The following is a 22,261-nucleotide window of genomic DNA, read 5'->3' on the forward strand; positions in this document are numbered from 1 at the left end:
GTAAATGCTGTTGAGCAAATTAGAAACAAATTCAAGATCTTTGGTTTTTGCCGTTAATTTTTTTCCTTTCAGCAAGCTATCCAACATTTTCAACAGATTAGTTTTTCTTTGTTTCTGCTGCTAAGAGAAACTTATTTTTATAGTGAATTACACTTGTCTAAGGCATATAAAAGAACAATAACCTTAATTTTATTTTTATGGTACCTTTCTATCATATTATTTTAGCTATCATATTAAAAACATGGGACTCTTTAAAAAAGAAATATTTCTAAGTGACATTGCTACACTGGACAGCTTGAAGACAAACACATTTTTCATGATTTAAAAAAAGTTTCAAGGCACAGGGTCAAGATCATGGAAGAAGCCAAGACCAAACAAACAAACAAACAAACAAACAAAAAATAAAAAATAGAGCATTCCAACAAAGGCCAGCCAATCTAAAAATCTCATACACTTTCTGCCAAGATCTTTGGCTAGTTTCATTCTTACATATTTTTCTAATTAAATATATGTGTATCTGTGAGTCTCCAACTCATGTATCCTATACACATTAGTAGTCAATAAATACTTTTTAATGAAACTATGATGATATCTGGAGCAAGTTGCCCCACTGGAGTCTAGTGACTCTTTAAAAACATCTTTATAGACTTCAGTACAATAAAGACATAAATTGAATTCTCAGATATTGGGATTCCAATAAATAAAGTCCAGGATAATGCAAAGATGGACTGAGACCAAGACAGAAACCCAGTTACACTGGGGGACCTAAAGATAGACCTAATCTGGTAAAGATGATTTAATCTGATTCCTTCTTTTTTTTTTTTTTTTGAAGATAAGGAAAATGAGGCTCAAAGATGTTAAGTGATTATCCCAAAGTCACGCTATTAATTTCTGGCACTAATAGAAGTAACACCCAGGCATTAGGACTCCAAAGTAAGTACTTTTCCAAATATTGCATCCTGCATTCAGTGAAGTCTACCCAGGATCCACCAGGCCTAATTACATAGTAATCTAAGTATAATTTTCACACTTGATCTTAGCCAAAAGGCTGAGAAGCGACCTAACTGTAATTTCCTTCAGTAAGGATAACAAGCTTTCTTAGAGGTACACTGTTCAAGGCCCAGAACACAGTGGACCTATTTGAAAAAGGAGCAATTAATTGTTAAATGAACCACAAACTAGAAGATAAGTTCTTCCACTTATCCTTTGTCCATGTGCAAAGTAATTATTTTTACCTTGAGTTGATTTTTCTATAATCTCATTACCTTATGAAGAAGTGTTTTGTTCATGAAAATATGAAGCATGTTGTATTGATACTTGACCCCAGCATCACCAAGGGCAATATACTATTTTTCTTGCCATGGTGCCCAAGAGACAGCCACTCTCTGCAAAAATTATTCCTTCTAAAATTGCTTTTGAGAATTTTTCAACACATCACTTATCCTTATAAGTATTTCAGAACTCATCATTGAGGGCAATTATTTTTTTCCTGTATTTTTTTTCTCTTGAATATTTATTGTATCCAAAGGTGAGGAACACGAATTCCAAAGATGATTCACATAAAAATATCAGATTGCTGTATTTTCTTCAATGAAGGTATCAGTGTGAAAACATGTACATATCCTGGAGATTCAACAGCAATAGGTGAAGAGTCAAAATGCCTGCCAGTATAAAAGAAATTTCATTGGCCATGGCTTTCTTTCCCCAAAAGTAGCAGGACAACTCATGATTAAGCCCAACAGATTTATTTTGGTATCTGGAGACTAAAAATGTAAGTGCACCTTTCAGCTGTCTTGGGCATGAACCAGCTGATGTTTTTTCATCTGTTGCATTACATTTGATCAACACAGTAGATGCTTGGGAACGTGGAGTTATGGGATTGTAATCTGTTGTTGTGAGATAAGCGATGTGGGCAAGAGCACTGGGGTTATCCTCTTTTCATTTCAGAGTCTCGGGAGAACAAAAAATCTAATTTCCACACAGCTCAACCACCTGCAAGCTCATATTGTGAGATGCACTAAATTATATTTGTGAACAAGGCTTTCTGTGACAATGGGATCTGTGTGTTTATGGCTGCTGAAATGAATAAACCAATGAAAGGTAGTGCCAACAAATACTTCTATTAGAGGCTGAAAATTAACTTGTGTCCTGCTTGAAGGGTGCCTTATCAGTTTTGTGGAGATTTTTATCCAGAAATTTAAATTCAAATGGTAGTGTGCTTGAGATAGTGACTCAAGTGCACTTACTGACTTACATTGTCTGTAGGGCCTGTGCTCTTTATTTATTCAAACAAGGATTATTAGTGGTTACTAAAGGTTTGATGCATTGGGGATTGAGTGGAGTAAGACATAGTTTCTTCCCTTAAGAATTGTATAATTGAGAGGGGAAGAAAAAGATGAACAGGATCAATTCTCAGAAAGGAAGAATACTGGCTGGGCGTGATGGCTCACGCCTGTAATCCCAGCACCTTGGGAGGCCAAGGCGGGCAGATCACTTGAGGTCAGGAGTTCCAGACCAGCCTGGCCAACATGGTGAAACCCCGTCTCTACTAAAAATACAAAAATTAGCCAGGTGTGGTGATGGTCACCTGTAATCCCAGCTACTCGGGAGGCTGAGGAAGAAGAATCGCTTGAACCTGGGAGGCGGAGGTTTCAGTGAGCTGAGATTGTGCCACTGCACTCCAGCCTGGACAACAGAGCAAGATCCCATCTCAAAAGAAAAAAGAAAATAAAAAGAAAGGGAAGAATAGTAACTTTGGTGTGTAAGCAAAATATGGTTAAACTACTGAGGGGCAACAGAGAAGAGCCAATTTAGTCCTCTTGGGTAAATCAAGAACAGTTTTGGGAAAATGAAGCAACTGACCTCAGTAATGCACAGGAGTAGAGTTTCAGTGGAAAGAAGGCAGAGAGGAAGTTGTTTCTCTGAACTACTTATTCGCATGTTATTCCATTTTTCTGCCCTGTTGACCGTTTTATTTTCTTTATTGGTTTCCACCAACTCTTTACAAAGAAGAAAACCCATCTTTTATCTGCCACGTATGTTCAGTGCATTTTCCCCTATACATTTCTTATATTTTTGCAAAGATCAGTTTTAAATTTCAGTGTGGTCTAATTTGTCATTCCTTTTAAGTGTTTTTATTTTGCTTAAAAAGACTTCTCTCACTGCATGATTAGACATAAATTTACCCGTGGTTTTATGCAGTAGTTTGACACTTTCCTTGCTTTATTATTTTAAACATGTTGAACCTGAATTGGCTGTTTAAATCAGTTTAAATCTGAAATTTATTTTGGTATAAGTAATGAGACAGGAATTTTTTGTTTTCACTTCTGATGGCGTTATGCCTATCCCTATTTAGGATTTCTTGATTTATCCACTTTAGACATAGACTTGTGCTATGATATGTGAAGATTTCATTCAGGCACAACATCACTCCCCACTTCCCTTAACCACTCCCAAATTTGTATGTAAATCTCGATTTCTTTTTCCATCAAACTAGAAAGACTTGACCCCTTCCAGTGTGAGATGAAGGTATTACCATTGCCACTTGTCAGGTCACCTCTTCTCTCTGCTTTCATTTTCCATCTTGTGTCATGTATACATTTATATCCTCAAGTTTGACAATATTTACATTTTGTTTTTCTATCATAATTGGGTCATCCGTGCTTCTCAGCAGGTTGATAATCAATATGTTGATAGTCAATGTTTCCTATGAAAACATTGCTCACTCTTGGGCCAGGTAATGTTCTAAAATTATACTTCCCCCTCCAAGACTCTATTAGACAGTAAATGGTCAAGATTAAATGGAACCTTCCTTACTTTCCATTAATTGCTCAGAATCTGGGCCAATTTAACTCACGTTATTTGAGCCATTGTTTTTTTAATACAATTTTTGGTTTGGTTTTGTTTTTGCTGAGATTTTCTGACTATTTTTCACATGTCTCACTGGGAAAATAAATATATTCTTTCTTTCTTCTATCTCAAGTAGCTTCCAGATTCTCACACATTACACTTATCATTTAGAATAAACCCTTCTTACTATCCTACAGATGTTCTTTCTTTAAACCATCAATTGCCCAGAAACCATTTGATTCTTACTCTCATAGATATTATTCTTGGGGTCCTCTCATTACCTGTTTTAATTTGAACTAATTTCTTTCTAGACTGGTTCCACAGTTGCCAAAATTTCCACTTTTAACATTATTATCTAGATCTTTTATTCTTTCTAATACAGGGGCAGAGAATTATTCCAGATATCTCATCCCACTCATTAGCGCCCTTTTTCAATTTATCAACGAGGTTTTCTTCTCTGTGTTTTACTGTTTCAGTATGAGGAGAGGGGTACAGGGAGAGAAGTATTAGCTGAGGCTGTGTATGGGCAATTATGCTTGAAATATCAGGCTTCAGATATTTCTTCAATTCAGGTAGATTCAGGAAATCTTTATTGCAGCCAGAACTAATCAGTCCTAAGTGTTCACTTCCCCAAATTCACTGGCCTCTCTCCAGCCATCATTCCCACTCCACTGACTCCAGGTGAGGGAGAAGTCAATGTCCTCCTGTTGGTTTTGGTTCTCTGTATGGGCGAATAGGACAACTCCTGGGGCTTTCGACACCCCTCTTTATCCTGAGCTTCCTGTACTCTTGAAGCTTCTGTTTTTGTCTCTTCATATTTTCATTATGCTACATTTTTGTAGCAGAATGGGAGATGATTCATTTTCAGAAGGTATGACATTTTGCCTTCACTCTCAAGCCTTCTCAGCTGAAAAAAATAAAAATGGTGAGATCTAGTGGATTATTTTGCCTCTGGAACAAGTGGCTTCTATACATGAGTGGTTCTTATCACTTTCCAGGGCTCTGCACAGCCCTTTGGCCACAGACTTCACAGATTGGGGAATTTGAGTATACGGTTTAGTTGTTTTTCCAAGTTTATTTCTTCTTAACTTCTTCCAGAAGACAGTCTTAAGGGATGAGCCTAGAATATTCATGTTCTCTCTCATTCTCTTCTCCTCCTCCGCGACCCTTTCCTTTTCCTCCTCCTTCATCTTTCTCTTCTTTTCTTTCCTCCTAGCTGCTACTCAGAGAAAATGGCATGAAGTTGTAGCTCTTCCTTACTGTAGTTATGCTGGTATAATTTTATCGGGTCATTTTATTCATTTCCTTAGGTTTTATTAGCAGGGGAGTTGGGTAATTTTGCTCTATTTTGCTATTTTACCCCTCAAGTCCAAACCTATACATGTAAGTATGAGTAAACAACTGTGTTTACAAGTGCTATTTTGTTTGCTGCTAGTAACATTATCACATATTAAACATCACTATACGGGTCAATCACTGTTAATGCTGCAGATGCCTCCCTGCTGATAACTGCACCAGGGATGAGCAGTTTACTTGAGAATGGTCCAGTTTGCTATGAGGTGATCTGGAACAAGCAACTCTACCCTGCCAGGGAAGAAATAAGTAAATCAAAAGCATCTCTAGTGAATTTTAATGGGAAACTATGAAGAAAAATCAGATTGCCAACAGTAGGCTCTGGAAGTGAACAAATGAATGGAGATCAGCCATGCAGTTGAGTGGGGCAACAAAAGGGAAATTACAAAGTCAAAGTTGCCAGCACATTGATGTTCCCAGGAATCAGTCTCTGCATGAACAGAATTTAAGTGGAAAAGAAAACATATTGAATAAACAGACTGCAATGATTTTTACCTAATGGAGACGAAAGATTTTGAAAATAATGAGCTGAGTTCAGCTGTGGTTTCTAATTAGAGTGTATCATCTTCCTTGGATATATGAGAACAGGGTGAGAACCAGAGAGTAGAGGGTGAAAGCACAACAGGAATGTATGAGGAACCTTATGCAAAAATTAATTCAAGATGGAATAAAGACTTAAATGTCAGACATAAAACCATAAAAACCCTAGAAGAAAACCTAGGCATTACCATTCAGGACATAGGCATGGGCAAAGACTTCATGTCTAAAACACCAAAAGCAATGGCAACAAAACCCAAAATTGACAAATGGGATCTAATTAAACTAAAGAGCTTCTGCACAGCAAAAGAAACTACCATCAGAGTGAACAGGCAACTTACAGAATGGGAGAAAATTTTTGCAATTTACTCATCTGACAAAGGGCTAATATCCAGAATCTACAATGAACTCAAACAAATTATAAGAAGAAAACAAACAACCCCATCAAAAAGTGGGCAAAGGATTTGAACAGACACTTCTCAAAAGAACACATTTATGCAGCCAACAGACACATGAAAAAATGCTCATCATCACTGGCCATCAGAGAAATGCAAATCAAAACCATAATGAGATACTATCTCACACCAGTTAGAATGGCGATCATTAAAAAGTCAGGAAACAACAGGTGCTGGAGAGGATGTGGAGAAATACGAACACTTTTACACTGTTGGTGGGACTGCAAACTAGTTCAACCATTGTGGAAGTCAGTGTGGCAATTCCTCAGGGATCTAGAACTAGAATTACCATTTGACCCAGCCATCCCATTACTGGGTATATACTCACAGGATTATAAATCATTCTGCTATAAAGACACATGCATATGTATGTTTATTGTGGCACTATTCACAATAGCAAAGACTTGGAACCAACCCAAATGTCCAACAATGATAGACTGGATTAAGAAAATGTGGCACATATACACCGTGGAATACTATGCAGCCATAAAATTGATGAGTTCATGTCCTTTGTAGGGACATGGATGAAGCTGGAAACTATCATTCTCAGCAAACTATCGCAAGGACAAAAGTCAAACACCGCACATTCTCACTCATAGGTGGGAACTGAATAATGAGAACACATGGACACAGGAAGGGGAACATCACACACTGGGGCCTGTTGTGGGGGGGGGGAGGTGGGAGGGATAGCATTAGGAGATATAGCTAATGTAAATGACAAGTTAATGGGTACAGCACACCAACATGGCATATATATACATATGTAACAAACCTGCACATTGTGCACATGTACCCTAAAATTTAAAGTATAATAAAAAAAGAGTTGGAAAAAATAAATAAATAAATCATGCTGCTATAAAGACACATGCACACATATGTTTATTGTGGCACTATTCACAATAGCAAAGACTTGGAACCAACCCAAATGTCCAACAATTATAGACTGGATTAAGAAAATGTGGCACATATACACAATGGAATACTACGCAGCCATAAAAAATGATGAGTTCATGTCCTTTGTAGGGACATGGATGAAGCTGGAAACCATCATTCTCAGCAAACTATCGCAAGGACAAAAAAGCAAACACCGCATGTTCTCACTCATAGGTGGGAATTGAACAATGAGAACACTTGGACACAGGAAGGGGAACATCACACACTGGGGCCTGTTGTGGGGTGGGGGGAGGGGGGTGGGATAGCATTAGGAGATATAGCTAATGTAAATGACGAGTTAATGGGTGCAGCACACTAACATGGCACATGTATACATATGTAACAAACCTGCACGTTGTGCACATGTACCCTAGAACTTAGAGTATAAATAAATATATCTATATAGAAATGTCACAGGGATGCTCCGGGTGAAAACACAGAGAAAAGCAGTGAACAAGCATCTTTCAGTCACCAAACGAGCCAGAGCACTGCACTACAGAGCCACAAAATCCAATGCCAACCCTTTGCATGCTCCTTTGCTGGTTTCTCTTCAATTTCCTAATGTCTAAATGTTACAGAGCTCCAGTACTTGACCTCAGATCTTTTCTTATATCTCAATACTCACTACCTGCTTGATCTCATCCATGGTAATGCCTTCACATCCCTTGTATGTTCTGATGACTTCCACAGTTATATTTCCAGCCCCACCTCCAGAATCAACTCCACATTTTTACTTGGACAGATGTTAGATAACAGGAATCTCAAGTATTTGATGTCTCATATGAAACTCCTCATGCCCCACTTTCAAACCTGTTCTTTCTGCACTCCTTCCCAGCCAAGAAAATGGCAAATCTATTCTTCAAGTTATTCAGGCCAATGACCCTGAAGACATCTTTGGTTCATCTCATTTCCTCACATCCTACATCCAATCTTTCAGGAAATCCTGCTAAATCCAACCTTAGTCCTTGCTTCCAGTTCTGCATTTGTCCCTGATCTTCCTTGGTATTACTTCCAAAACAGATAACAGTTTTCCCCTAAATGCCCTCACACTTTGGTGCTGTATTTTCCGGTTATAAGTTGAGATTAAGAGCGTCGGATAAAAATAAGACCACCAAAGAGGGAAGAAAGGGGGATAAGCAAAAGTCTCCATAGCTTCTCTTTTGTTCCTAGCACCCCTTAAACATCAACATAGGTGGGCTAGGCCATGTTGCCTACACTAGGCTTCCCACAGGGCCACTGAGGACCCATGCCGTAGGGTCATGGCAGAGCTACATCATCAATAGCAGAAGATCCGTTTCTCTCTCAAGCCCCAAGGACCCATTTCTGACCCTAAATATCTCTAATAGACTTCCTTAGAGTTAGGTGAAGGCAAAGCAAGGGTATTTTCCTATGCTGAAATAAACAGGCTGAAAGATCATGCAAAGGAGTTTTAAGCCCTTAAAAAATATCATGGATGACCTTTGAAATTTGATGACTCAGTATTTTAGTATGTGTGGATATCAATTTAAGTTCAAACATAGTCAAATATTAAGAAAAAGTAGAATGGTTAAACATCTTGGGTTTTGGTCAAAATAGAGTAAGTAGAATATATAGTACCATCCCTTTGCTATATCCCAAGCACATAGATATGCTTTTGTGTGCATATAAATGCTTGAAAGTGTATACAATAAACCTGTAACTCTAAGGACTAGAATGGAAAGGACTAAGGAACTATGGAAGGGGTCTATACTATTTTTTTTGACTTTTAAAAGAAATAGGTTTTTGAGATACAATTTGCATACCATAAAGTTCACCTTTTAAAGTGTACGATTAAGTGGGTTTTAGTTTATTCACATGGTTGTGCAGCCATTACCACTATCTAATTTAAGAACATTCTCTTTATCCCCAAAAGAAGCTACATACTTGTTAGCAGTCATTCTCCATTCCTCCCTCCCTCAGCCTTTGGAAATCAAAGACATCTACTTTCTGTCTCTATGGCTTTTTGTACTCTGGATATTTTCTATAAATGGAATCACGCAATATGTGGCCAGGGGTCATCCATGTTGTAGTATGCATCAGAAATTCATTCCCTTTTGTTGCCAAATAATATTTTATTAATGGATATACCACATTTTATCTATCTATCAGTTGATATTTGCGTTGTTTCCACCTTTTGGCTACTATGAATAATGCTGTTACGAACATTTATATACAAGTTTTTGTGCAAACATATGTTTTGATAAATTACTTCTGACTTTTTTTTTACTGTTTGTTTGTACTAAAATACATGTAAAATGTACATTTTTTCATTTAAAAATATATACACTAAAAATGTCAAAATGTGGTGGGGAATACAACTCGTATCATCCACATATAACTTTGATTTTACAACATAACTTGTATCTACTTTTTAAATCTTTAACTGGTTTCAAGAACTCTTTCTCTACAAAAAAAGTTGCTTTCAAAATAAAATCCACTTGATGATTTATATAGTAGCTCAACCTTTTTATTGAGAGAGTCCCTGTTATATCTTACTATAAGACAGCCCTAAAACAGAAGACTTGCCTTGATGGTATTCACTGAGTGCAAAAGTGACTTCTCTTCTGTTTTTAATCGCCTTAATGATTCATCTACTCAGTCTCTTTGTTTCTATTTTTCCCAAACAGCAATAATTAGTAGAATAGTTTTATCTTCAGAAAAACCCACTGACCTCATAATCCGTTAATATTTTGTTTTATAATTCCTTTGCTTTTATTTAAAACTTAATTCAGCTATTCAAAGCTACAGCAATATTTAGGATAATATTGATATACAGTAAATGCTGGTCGTACCCAATGATGGGGTTACATTTCTAAAAAGTATATTGGTTGGCAAAGTCATAACTGACGGGATGAAGATCTTGTGGAGAATTAGGGGTTAAGGAAAACCAATGAAGATGACATGAAATGTATTTAAAATCCTATGGTAAATAAAAGCTCCAGAAGCCACAACTTACTGTGGCTAAACTAAATTGTACCTAAATACACATAGTGTGGATTTGGAATTTGGAGTATAAATATAGTACTGTTTGTTAGAGCCATTGACCATAGCTATTTCTTTATTTCAGATCCCTCCATTCAATCGCACTCTTCCCAGTTCTTCAAATTCCATCTCTCTGTCTTTTTTTGTGAAACCCTTAGGAAAAATATCGATTCCTAGGTGAATCTGATACTCCATGGCTGCCCCTAGCCATCCAGCTGCCCTGTGGAGAGAGCTATATCCCAGGGAAATGGGTTTCCTCCTCACACAGCCTCCAAAGGGACTTCGACACTGCCAACAAAGCTCCTGCTCCCATTAGTACATGCCTATCAGCCAGGAGCTTTTCAAAGCTGCTCCCCCTGGTGTAACTTCAGCCACCTCCATCACTGCTCTCACTCTAAAGAGATCACCTTTCTAGAAGGAATGGCTGAGGGACTGCGTTTAAGATAGAGATTGAATCGCTGAGTATGCAGACCAGGATGCTCTGTAAGCCAGCAGATCAGTGAGGTCAAGAACCAAGTACTCAGCCTCTGCTTTCACAGGGTCTGAGTCTAAGTCACCGACTTACTTAACGGCTTTGGGAAAAACATGCAGCCGTCCTGAGACCAGCCTTTCTCAAATATGCAATCCCATTGTCACTCGAAGATTGTTTTGAAAATCAAAATAACATATATGTGAATACTTTAAAAATAATAAAGCAGTATATAAAGAATAGTTTAAATAATAATTTTGAAATCTGCCTTATTGTCCCAAGGAAAAGCAACTTCTATCACAGTGGTTAAATTTCGGAATTCCTATGTTTTCTTTTTTTTGAGACAGAGTTTCGCTCTTGTTGCCCAGGCTGGAGTGCAATGGCACGATCTTGGCTCACTGCAACCCCCACCTTCCAGGTTCAAATGATTCTCCTGCCTCAGTCTCCTAAGTAGCTGGGATTACAGGTGCCTACCACCACACCTGGCTGATTTTTGTATTTTTTAGTAGAGACGGGGTTTCACCATGTTGGCCAGGCTGGTCTTGAACTCCTGAACTCAGGTGATCCACCCACCTCAGCTTCCCAAAGTGCTGGGATTACAGGCGTGAGCCACTGTGCCCAGCCCAGAATTCCTGTGTATTCTTTATGACTTAAAATGTTTGGTCATATATGGTGTGATTCCATTTTTATAAAGCTCAAAAATTATAAAGGATAAACTATTTTTTTAAGGAATTTCTTTTAGATACATAATTTTGAAAGTTTGACAGTGTTTTCAAAGACATTATTTCCTTTCATCTTTGAAGTACACAATACATATCTTCCACCTATAAAGGTCTACTATTCTATAATCTATTAACTGATAATGACAGTCAATTGGAAAATTTTGTTTTTTTTTACAATATACTTTCCAGTCTATTTTTCCAAGCCAGATCTTACCTATAAAAGTTAAACAAAGAGGCTACAGTGACTTCTTACTAATAGATGCTATGAATTGCCTTTTGGTGCTGTCAACTCATCAGGGTCTTCTACTGAATCAACAGTAAAAATTGCAGAGTTGGCAAATTGACTGAAAATAAGGAGGCAGGTAAATTAAGTGCTTTGCTCTATGTCGTAAGTCATCACATGACTGGATGTTAAAACGCAATGGAACACTAACTGAATTTTGGTGTAGGGTCCTAGTCTGGGGAGTTTAATTATGAGTGACTTTTAAATGATAAAGATTTTGTAGCTATTTTTATACATATCTCTCTATGTATGAACTCTTTTGAAATTAGAGATCTGTTGAAGTCAATTACCTTTATGTTAATAGAACTTAGGCATTTAAAATATCACTATATCTGTAAAATAATTCCTTATTCCTTGTGATTTAGGAGGAAATAAAGTTGAAACTGGTGGTTTCAGTTAATTCTGTGACTGCCTTTTATGTTGGCCAGAAAGACCAAGTAGTTCTTTTTTCAAAATGAACCCACATTATTTATTTTGCTTTTACAATTCCCAAAATATGCTTGTTGCCAAGCATTCCACTTAAACGAATAAAGACAGAGGAGAAAAAAACTGTTTATTGTTCAAATTTTAGATGACTAAGGAAAAGTCTTCTGAATCTAGACTAATGTAATTGGCCTTAAATGTCAAAATGAGCTTGAACATAATTAGAAGCAAAGCAGACATCAGAACATTATGCCCATTCCGGCAGCAAATTACTTTAAGTGGAGTCTACACTTAAATATAATTTCGAGAGTAAAAGAAAAAAAAATAACAGAAGCACATTGGCAAAAACCAGCGAATCTTTTTGCTAGTGATGAAAATATATGTAGGTATGTCCAATTGTCTCTTTCCTTGGCTATGCTTGGGTTAACTTTTATGTATTATACCATAAATGACAACTGGACAAGGTCATGAATTTGTACTAGGATTTCATTGCAGCTAAGATGAAATGATATGAGAACAGGCACTGAACCAGGACTAGCATTTGTATGGTGCTTTGCAGTTCCCACAGTAGTTAACTGTCCATTATTTAATATAATCTTATCAATGACCCTGTGAAGTGATTACTGTAGATATAACGGCCCCTACTGCAGATGGAGAGCTGAAGTACATAGGGTTTAAATCAAGAACTCCAGCTTACAGGTAGCAAATGGTGTTGCTCAGTATCCAGGCTGAGATCTCTTGACTTTGATTCCTGCTGTGCTCTTGGGTGTTACAGGTAAAAGACATTTAAGATCTAATAATTGCTGATCCCTTTCCATTATTAAAATTAATAAAACAAAGAACATACATGCATATTCTCAGCAATATCTAAAAATTTTAATCCTCTTTTTTCCAGCACACCTATATTGCACTCCATATAATGCTTGGCTGATTAATGAAAAATAGATATCCTCAGTATTTTTTACTCTTTGCTAAAACAAGCTCTACTGATTAACATTTTTACGTATGAACACATAACCTTTTTATTTTTATGAAAATATAAAATTACAAAATATATTTTAATAATAAAAATATTTCAGTAATTTGAGACTTAAAGTTCCTGTATTAGAAATATTTATTTTAAGGAAAAATATCCAGATCAACTGAATGAACTTATATTTTACCCCTGACAATCTTTCTTGCAGAGCATGGTATTTTTAGTTGAAAGGTATACTTCCCACCGATTATGTTAAAATAATGTTGAACTGCAACCGTCTAGCTGACAACAAACAGCTGTGAAAATGAGACCTGGAGATTTATGCAAATAGGGGACTTTTGAATTAATGCTCTTCATAGAACAGATTGTCAAGTTTCTTGGAGTACTTATGACCTATTTCTTAATAAGAGATTTGGCTAATGTCAGCCATATTAAATTTTTATAAGTTAAATGCATTTCATTGTCAATCAAATATGTGCTATAAAATTGTACATGAAATTGATATTTTCATTTCAGTGCAATGATAATTTACTAATATATACAAAACAGTGCTTCAAAAAACACAGATGTATGCCCCATTGTTAAATGGAGGATTAATTAAAAATATTTCCGTAACTAAAACAGCACAGAATCTACATAGGCAATTTCACTATGTTCTCGCAATACTATGCTCAAGAATAATATTTTTATATTTAGCTTTAAATAGAAAGCAGCTTTGGTCAGAGAAATGCTTATGTTTTGCATATTAAAATAAACCACACTTCAGACATGGAGTTTGCCTGGCTATTGTTCTTCTCTTTACAAATGTGGAAATACGACTACTATTTTCTCTGCTCATTTCCTCATGCCCAATACTTAATTTTTAAAAGTTTTAAATCTGAGATTTTCTAAAATCTCACCCAATTCCTGCCTTCCTTCCTCCCTGTATCTTTCTCTTATCATGTGAAAAAGTAACCTGTGTAATCAACTTTGATTTCTCATTTCTCTTCACTAAGCTCACAAATAAAGAGCTTTATCAAAAACGATGCGGTCTTTTGCAGATATAAATTTCAAAGCCACACTTCTAATAGTGCTTATTTAGTACTTTAATACCTTAAAAATAAACTTGATAGCTGTTTATGAATAAACACTTAATTGAAATTATTTTACTTTAATAAAACATTTTACAAGTCAAAAACCTAAATTAGTTTTATTGTAAATATAACTAGCATGTCCGTGTGTGTGTATTTTCTTTCTTTTAGAACTTTACCTGTTCATGTACTTGCCATTTAAAAAATAGTTTTTTTCTCACTGATGTTTAACTATAAAGTAAGGTTTTATATCTATTTGTTTATCAGTCCACCTGTTTCCATTTTTAAAGATTTTCATAGTAAAAAATCTCAAAATACCAAAATATATGAAGCATAAAATAATTCAAACAACAGGTTTTTTAAATATATATATGTATATACATATAACAAAAAATGTATATATTTTGTTTTGTAATTTAAACAGTCTATCAGTTTGTTTCTAGGCATACAAATGTACTTGAATGAAAATTGAATTCAGCTGCAAATATAGTTTGGTAAAATTTTTAAAAATATTTTATCATCACCATTTCTCTCACTCATGACTTACATCACTAATTAGTCTATAAAAATATAGTTTTGATAATTGTATGATAAACCACTATATATCAAAATTTACTTAGTCATTCTACTATGGTTGGACAGAAAAACTGTTTCAAAATTTTCAAAACAGTAAATAATGCAACAAAAAACATTTTTTGGAGATCAATCTTTGTATGCATCTCAGGTTACTTTCTTAGGAGAGATTTTTATAAATGCAATTAGAAGATCCAAGGATAAGATGCTTTTTAGTGTCATTTTATATAATAAAAAACCAATTCTCAGAAAAGTTACACAAATTTTCACTGCCACATGCAATATATCACAGTATCTGTGCTTCCTTGCCAGCAGTGTGCATTGTTGATAACAAAAACCAAATATAGCAAATAAATCTTGTCCATTTGACATTTTCATACTGAAATGGTAAGTTAAGGTTGTATTTCATATTTTCTTTTGTTTAGAAAATATTTTTGGTGGTTATTTTTGACTTGTTTAAAAATTCAAATTCATTCTTCTTTGTAATTGATTTTATTCTGTTAGGCTTAGGTGGCCTTTGACTATCCAAGATTAAGATTTTATTTTCTTTTTGTTCTCTACATTTTTCATTCTTTAAATATCCTTGCTCTAATTCATCAGGAAAATGTTTTGATACATAGTATTGAGACATGAAGCTGGCTGGGCTTCTGGGTTGAGTGGGGACTTGGAGAACTTTTCTGTCTAGCCAAAGGATTGTAAATGCACCAATCAGCACTCTGTGTCTAGCTAAAGATTTGTAAACACACCAATCAGCACTCTGTAAAATGGACCAATCAGCGCTCTGTAAAATGGACCAATCAGCAGGATGTGGGTGGGGCCACATAAGGGAATAAAAGCAGACCACCCAAGCCAGCAGCAGCAACCTGCTTGGGTCCCCTTCTGTGCTGTGGAAGCTTTGTTCTTTTGCTCTTTGCAATACATCTTGCTGCTGCTCACTCTTTGGGTCCGCACTGCCTTTATGAGCTGCAACACTCACCGCAAAGGTCTGCGGCTTCACTCCTGAAGCCAGCGAGACCACGAACCCACCGGAAGGAATGAACAACTCCAGACGCGCTGCCTTTATGAGCTGTAACACTCACCACGAAGGTCTGCAGCTTCACTCCTGAAGCCAGCAAGACAACGAACCCACCAGGAGGGACAAACAACTCCCAACGGGAGGAACGAACAACTCCAGATGCGCCACCTTTATGAACTGTAACACTCACCACGAAGGTCTGCAGCTTCACTCCTGAAGCCAGCAAGACCATGAACCCACCAGGAGGGACAAAGAACTCCCGATGGGAGGAACAAACAACTCCAGATGTGCCACCTTTATGAACTGTAACACTCACCACAGAGGTCTGCAGCTTCACTTCTGAGGCCAGCGAGACCAGGAACCCACCAGAAGGCAGAAACTCCGGACACGTCCAAATATCAGAAAGAACAAACTCCAGACACACCATCTTTAAGAACTGTAACACTCACCGCAAGGGTCTGCGGCTTCATTCTTGAAGTCAGCAAGACCAAGAACCCAACAATTCTGGACACAGTATGAAAGGGCTTTAGTATTCCCAACTTAACTTGTTTAATAAGTCTTTTAATCATTCATTGTGACACTTTGTTACATGTTGTTTGAGTGAATATATGGTGATATGGTTTGCATGTGTGTCCTTTCCAAATCCCATGTTGAAATGTGATCCCCAGTGTTGGAGGTGGGGCCTGCTGGGAGGTGTTTAGGTCACGGGGCAGCTGTCTCACAAATGGCTTGGTGCTGTCTATGATAACGAGTGAGCTCTCGCTCTAAGCTCTAAATTCACAGGAGATCTGGTTGTTTGAAAGAGCTGGCACCTCCTCTCTCTTTTGTTTCTGTTCTCGCCATGTGAAACCGCTTGCTCCCCTTTCACCTTCTGCCATGACTGGAAGCTTGCTGAGGCCTCACAAGGAGCAGACGCTGGTGCTACACTTCCTGTACAGCCTGCAGAATGGTGAGCCAATTAAACCTCTTTGCTTTAGAAATTGCTCAGTCTCAGGTATTTCTTTATAGCAATGCAAGAATGGGCTAATACATGCGTGTTTGCCTATTCATCTGTCTGTGAACCCTAAGTCATACTCTTCTAGTTATTGTAGCCTTATATGTTTTCTTGTTGGTTCTCATCAATTTCTGGTGCTGTTCCTCACTGCTTCTTTTTTATAACGTCCATAATTTTCCTTAATGAAGTCGTTTTGAGAATTATATTAGATATATGTGGATATCTATGTGTGTGTGCACCTCTCTCTCTGTGTATACCCATCCATCTCTCCATTTTTCTTCAAGGCTCTTGTAAAGTCTCACACATAAAAAGCAATCACATATAGTAACCATTAAGATTAATAACATCCAGAAAAATGTCTTTCTGGACTTGATCAGGAATAATTATGCTTCTCTAGGAACTAGTTGGTACTTCATAATCATTGTAGAACTTGTATAAACATGTTTGTCTATCAAAGTGTATATTTGCTAGAAGAATTAGTCACACTTGGTCCGGGATTCTGGGAAACCTGAGTGTCCTCATGATGAGCTTTTTAGGTTTTGGAGTGCCATTTTTTGTTTCCATCTTAATTTGTTTTATTTTTAGATTACTTTAAATTTTGATTAAATTTATTTGACCTGGATATAATTATTGCTGGACACATTATATTCTGTTAGAACAAGGCCAAATATAATAAACATTTCTTTTTATTTATTGTTGAATTGGCAGCAACTATAAGATGAAGATAATAATCTTTGTCTAGTGAGTAATACAGGAAAGTTCTTCCTCGCTCTTCAAGAGAGTGTTGCCTTTCCTTTCATTTGCTGTACCTTTGCATAATCCCACTGGCTTTATGCAACTTGAAATGACTTGGTTTATCCCAAGAGACAGCAAATGTGACATTTGTCTAGAATGTTAACAGAATTCACTTTTTGGTGGTTCATATTAATATGCATTCTTTATTGCCAACTTTGCAGAGTTCTCACAGGAATTTAGCAAGTACATTTCTGTTGGATTGAGGCAGGATTTTTATCTTTTGCCTGTTGCCTTTTTCTCCGGAATTCTGAAAACTAAAATAACAACACAAAGAAGCAACAGCAAAAGCCACAGCAGCAATACTGCAGAGCTCCATCTAAACTAGCTACTAAGGTTCTTTCTGCATTTGGTCCCACCTGCTCTGCTTTTCCTTTTGTATTGCACAATATAAGATTATAGGATGCAGCCCATTAGCTTCCATTTGCTTAGGGGGGGTCCCTCTCTCCTTCCCCACCCCCCTCTGCATACACATGTGCTCAGCCAGATGCATGCTCACACACGTACACACATTATGCTTTATCCCATCATGCTTCCTGGAAATTAAGATTTCAACATTGATTCCTAGAAAAAATGTTAGAGACAGTCCTCTGCGGAAGTAGGCATTTTAGACTTCTGGCACACTAAGACTCTGGGTGTTACATCCAAGAAGCATATACCCAAGAGAAAGAACGAATATACATATCATTGGGTGAATGGTCTCTGTTGAGTTCCGTATATGTAATAGTTAATGATAAGCTATTTCAGCGTCTGGAAATAACTTGCCGGTTTGTCTTATTTTTCTGTAATATGATTTTTTTTTACCTTTTGCATTTTTCTGGAAAGTCGCAAAAGACTGATTAAAAATAATCTCCTAAACTGGAATTGGGGACTATTTTTAAAGTTTTAAACTTTCTATACAACACAGAAAACTGAGTGCCCACCATTCCATTAATTCTCCAGTCATTTACCCTTGGATGCTGGGCTACCTGAGTGCTGCTAGGAATTCAGCATGCCATGCTAAGACATGGGCTTTCCATGCATTTAAGAAGGACAACTGCTACTACTTGTTAAGTGCCTGTTTACATGGCAGGCGCAGTGCTAACTACTTTGCACCTGTTACTTCCTTTAATCTTCCTACCAATCCTCTAAGTTATGTATTATTATCCTGTTTTATTGATAGGAAATTGTGGGTAGCCATGAGAGACTGACAATAGAGTCTCACTACAGACTGTATTTTTTGTAGGCAAGACTACATAAATCATGTGCCTGTTTTGTTGTTCAAAATTCCACCGACATTCTTTATGCAGTAGAGCTAAAAGGCATACAGACACAAACAAATGTATGAACTGTCCTCTTTTTGTAGGCAAGAATCCACAAAACATTTAATAACACGGTCATGTTTTCATCACTGAAAACATACTTGTGGAAGCTCATTATAATGGAATGAGACAATACTTTTCACTAATGACTTTCATTTATTTTTAAAGTTTGAACAATGGAACGGTCTGATTATTAAAATAATATTAATGTAAGATGGCAATTAAATAGTTGGGAAATTACAAATAAGATGATTGGTGAAAAACTACCAAAATAAGATGAGGTGCAAAAATAGGTTCTCCCTGAAAGAGTACTCTTCTAGGGTTAGGGGTAGGAAACAGGATGCTTTATTCAAGGAAAGTCATAATTCTGATCATTGCAGTTCAGTGGACCAATGATATTAATATACAACAGCAGGAAAAGATGGCCAATTTTATGTGATTCATCCTCTAAAAGGAAGTACACAGGATATTATTTTATCATTTCATCATTATGCCACAGATGAGTCACCACAAAAATAAATTCCAACAGGAGCAAGGAAAAAAAAACCCTAATGTTATAGTAGAAAGGAAATAAAGAAAATTAATTTTACAGTTTTTTTTGGGGGGGGAGACAATGACAATAAACTATATATATATATATATCTCATGGTATCACTTTAAAATAAGCCAAATTGTTAGTTTCTATTGCAGAGTCATGCTCAACCATGGATAACAATCTGGCCTAAAGCTTCAGATGAGACTCAATTTTATGAAACTGTGAAAGATTTGACACAGTAACAGCCTCACAGAAAAAAATATAAAATATCTCCAAAGATGCCTGAAATTTATCAACTGATCATAAATTCTTGTCTTTCATCAATAAAAATGAATTTTGTTCAATGAAAATACCTCCTCATAGAAATAACATTTCTTCCAGTGTAACTTTCCTCAAAATAGCTCTTCTGCTATTCTCCAAGAAAAAAAAAATTAAAAAAAATAAAGTAAAAATCTTCAAAAGCTCCCTTGTGTCACAGTTCCAACCACTGAAGACCCTCCATGTCTGGTTTCCCATTGCTACTGCCATCCTTTGGTCATATGTCCCTCCATGCCTGTGATTCTCCATGTCTCTAATTTACTCGTTTGGTTTTTCTTATATGGAATGCCTTCATCTAATGCCATGACCCAAATCCCTACCTGTTGAAATTATATTCACCCCTAAAGACAAATCTTTATAAAGCTCTGCACACCTCCTTCTCTGGAAGCAATATTTTTCTCTCATTAAATGAGCTGATATTTGGAAGCGCTAGGCACACAGTAAATTCCCAGAATTTTAAAATACTCTCCCAAATGTCCTTGCTATTACTTTAGAACTGAGTACATCTATTGTAGCATATGTCACCTTTGGCTTACTTGAGATCTTTCTTATGTGTTCTACTATGGGATGAGTTGTTTCAGTCCTTCCTTGGGTTCTTGACAATGCTATAGTTAAAGAGGGCAGTGAGTACATTTGTTCATGTCTGTATGCTTCCTAGCTGTGTTGCATAAAGAATGTTGATAGAATTATGAATGAAAAACCAAGAACATGATTTATTTATCTTCATCATAAATGGGTATATCAGATATTTTGTGAAAGATGATTTTCAGTGGTGTGGCAGACTGAGGGAGGGTAAAGCTGAGGCTATGACATTCAAAGAGGACACAATATCCTCAATGCAAACAAAGGCAAAAGACTGTGAGGCTGCGGACAGTAAAGGCAAACACTGGGATGGCCTGCCCTCGATCATGCTCTTTTAAAAAGTCTATCCATCTGAAGTCTTGTCCATCTGATAGGAAGGATCAATACCATGAAAATGGCCATACTGCCCAAGGTAATTTATAGATTCAATGCCATCGCTATCAAGCTACCAATGACTTTCTTCACAGAATTGGAAAAAACTACTTTAAAGTTCATATGGAACCAAAAAAGAGCCTGCATTACCAAGACAATCCTAAGCCAAAAGAACAAAGCCGGAGGCATCACGCTACCTGACTTCAAACTATACTATAAGGCTACAGTAACCAAAACAGCATGGTACTGGTACCAAAACAGAGATATAGACCAATGGAACAGAACAGAGCCCTCAGAAATAATGCCACACATCTACAACCATCTGATCTTTGACAAACCTGACAAAAACAAGAAATGGGGAAAGGATTCCCTATTTAATAAATGTTGCTGGGAAAACTGGCTAGCCATATGTAGAAAGCTGAAACTGGATCCCTTCCTTACACCTTATACAAAAATTAATTCAAGATGGATTAAAAACTTAAATGTTAGACCTAAAACCATAAAAACCCTAGAAGAAAATCTAGGCAATACCATTCAGGATATAGGCATGGGCAAGGACTTCATGAGTAAAACACCAAAAGCAATGGCAACAGGAGCCAAAACAGACAAATGGGATCTAATTAAGCTAAAGAGCCTCTGCACAGCAAAAGAAACTACCATCAGAGTGAACAGGCAGCCTACAGAATGAGAGAAAATTTTTACAATCTACCCATCTAACAAAGGGCTAATATCCAGAATCTACAAAGAACTTAAATTTACAAGAAAAAATCAAACAACTCCTTCAAAAAGTGGGCGAAGGATATGAACAGACACTTCTCAAAAGAAGACATTTATGCAGCCAAAAGACACATGAAAAAATGCTCATCATCACTGGCCATCAGAGAAATGCAAATCAAAACCACAATGAGATGCCATCTCACACCAGTTAGAATGGCGATCATTAAAAAGTCAGGAAACAACAGGTGCTGGAGGGATATAGAGAAATAGGAACACTTTTACACTGTTGGTGGGACTGTAAACTAGTTCAATCATTGTGGAAGACAGTGTGGCGATTCCTCAAGGATCTAGAACTAGAAATACCATTTGACCCAGCCCTCCCATTACTGGGTATATACCCAAAGGATTATAAATCATGCTGCTATAAAGACACATGCACACGTATGTTTATTGCAGCACTATTCACAATAGCAAAGACTTGGAACCAACCCAAGTGTCCAACAATGATAGACTGGATTAAGAAAATGTGGCACATATACACCATGGAATACTATGCAGCCATAAAAATGGATCAGTTCATGTCCTTTGTAGGGACATGGGTGAAGCTGGAAACCATCATTCTGAGCAAACTATCGCAATGACAGAAAACCAAACACTGCATGTTCTCACTGATAGGTGGGAATTGAACAATGAGAACATTTGGACACAGGGTGGGGAATATCACACTCCAGGGCCTGTCATGGGGTGGGGGGAGGTGGGAGGGATAGCATTAGGAGATATACCTAATGTAAATGATGAGTTAATGGGTGCAGCACACCAACATGGCACATGTATACATATGTAACAAACCTGCACGTTATGCACATGTACCCTAGAACTTAAAGTATAATTTTTAAAAAAATCTATCCATCTGAGAGTCCATGGAGTACTGTTTCTTCTTCTCAAAAATTTATTAGTGAACCTCAGTTTCTCATCCTGTATGGAAAAAAATG

At 36.8% G+C, this 22,261-nt stretch overlaps 1 protein-coding gene across 9 annotated transcripts in view; it reads right to left on the bottom strand.

Annotated features, from left to right (window-relative positions):
• Nucleotides 1–22,261, bottom strand: part of NALCN (sodium leak channel, non-selective) — a 363,838-nt gene that overhangs the window by 140,416 nt on the left and 201,161 nt on the right. The gene's annotated exons all lie outside the window — the stretch shown is intronic.

The sequence above is a fragment of the Pan troglodytes genome, chromosome 14, assembly GCF_028858775.2.
Source record: "Pan troglodytes isolate AG18354 chromosome 14, NHGRI_mPanTro3-v2.0_pri, whole genome shotgun sequence".
NCBI lineage: Eukaryota > Metazoa > Chordata > Mammalia > Primates > Hominidae > Pan > Pan troglodytes.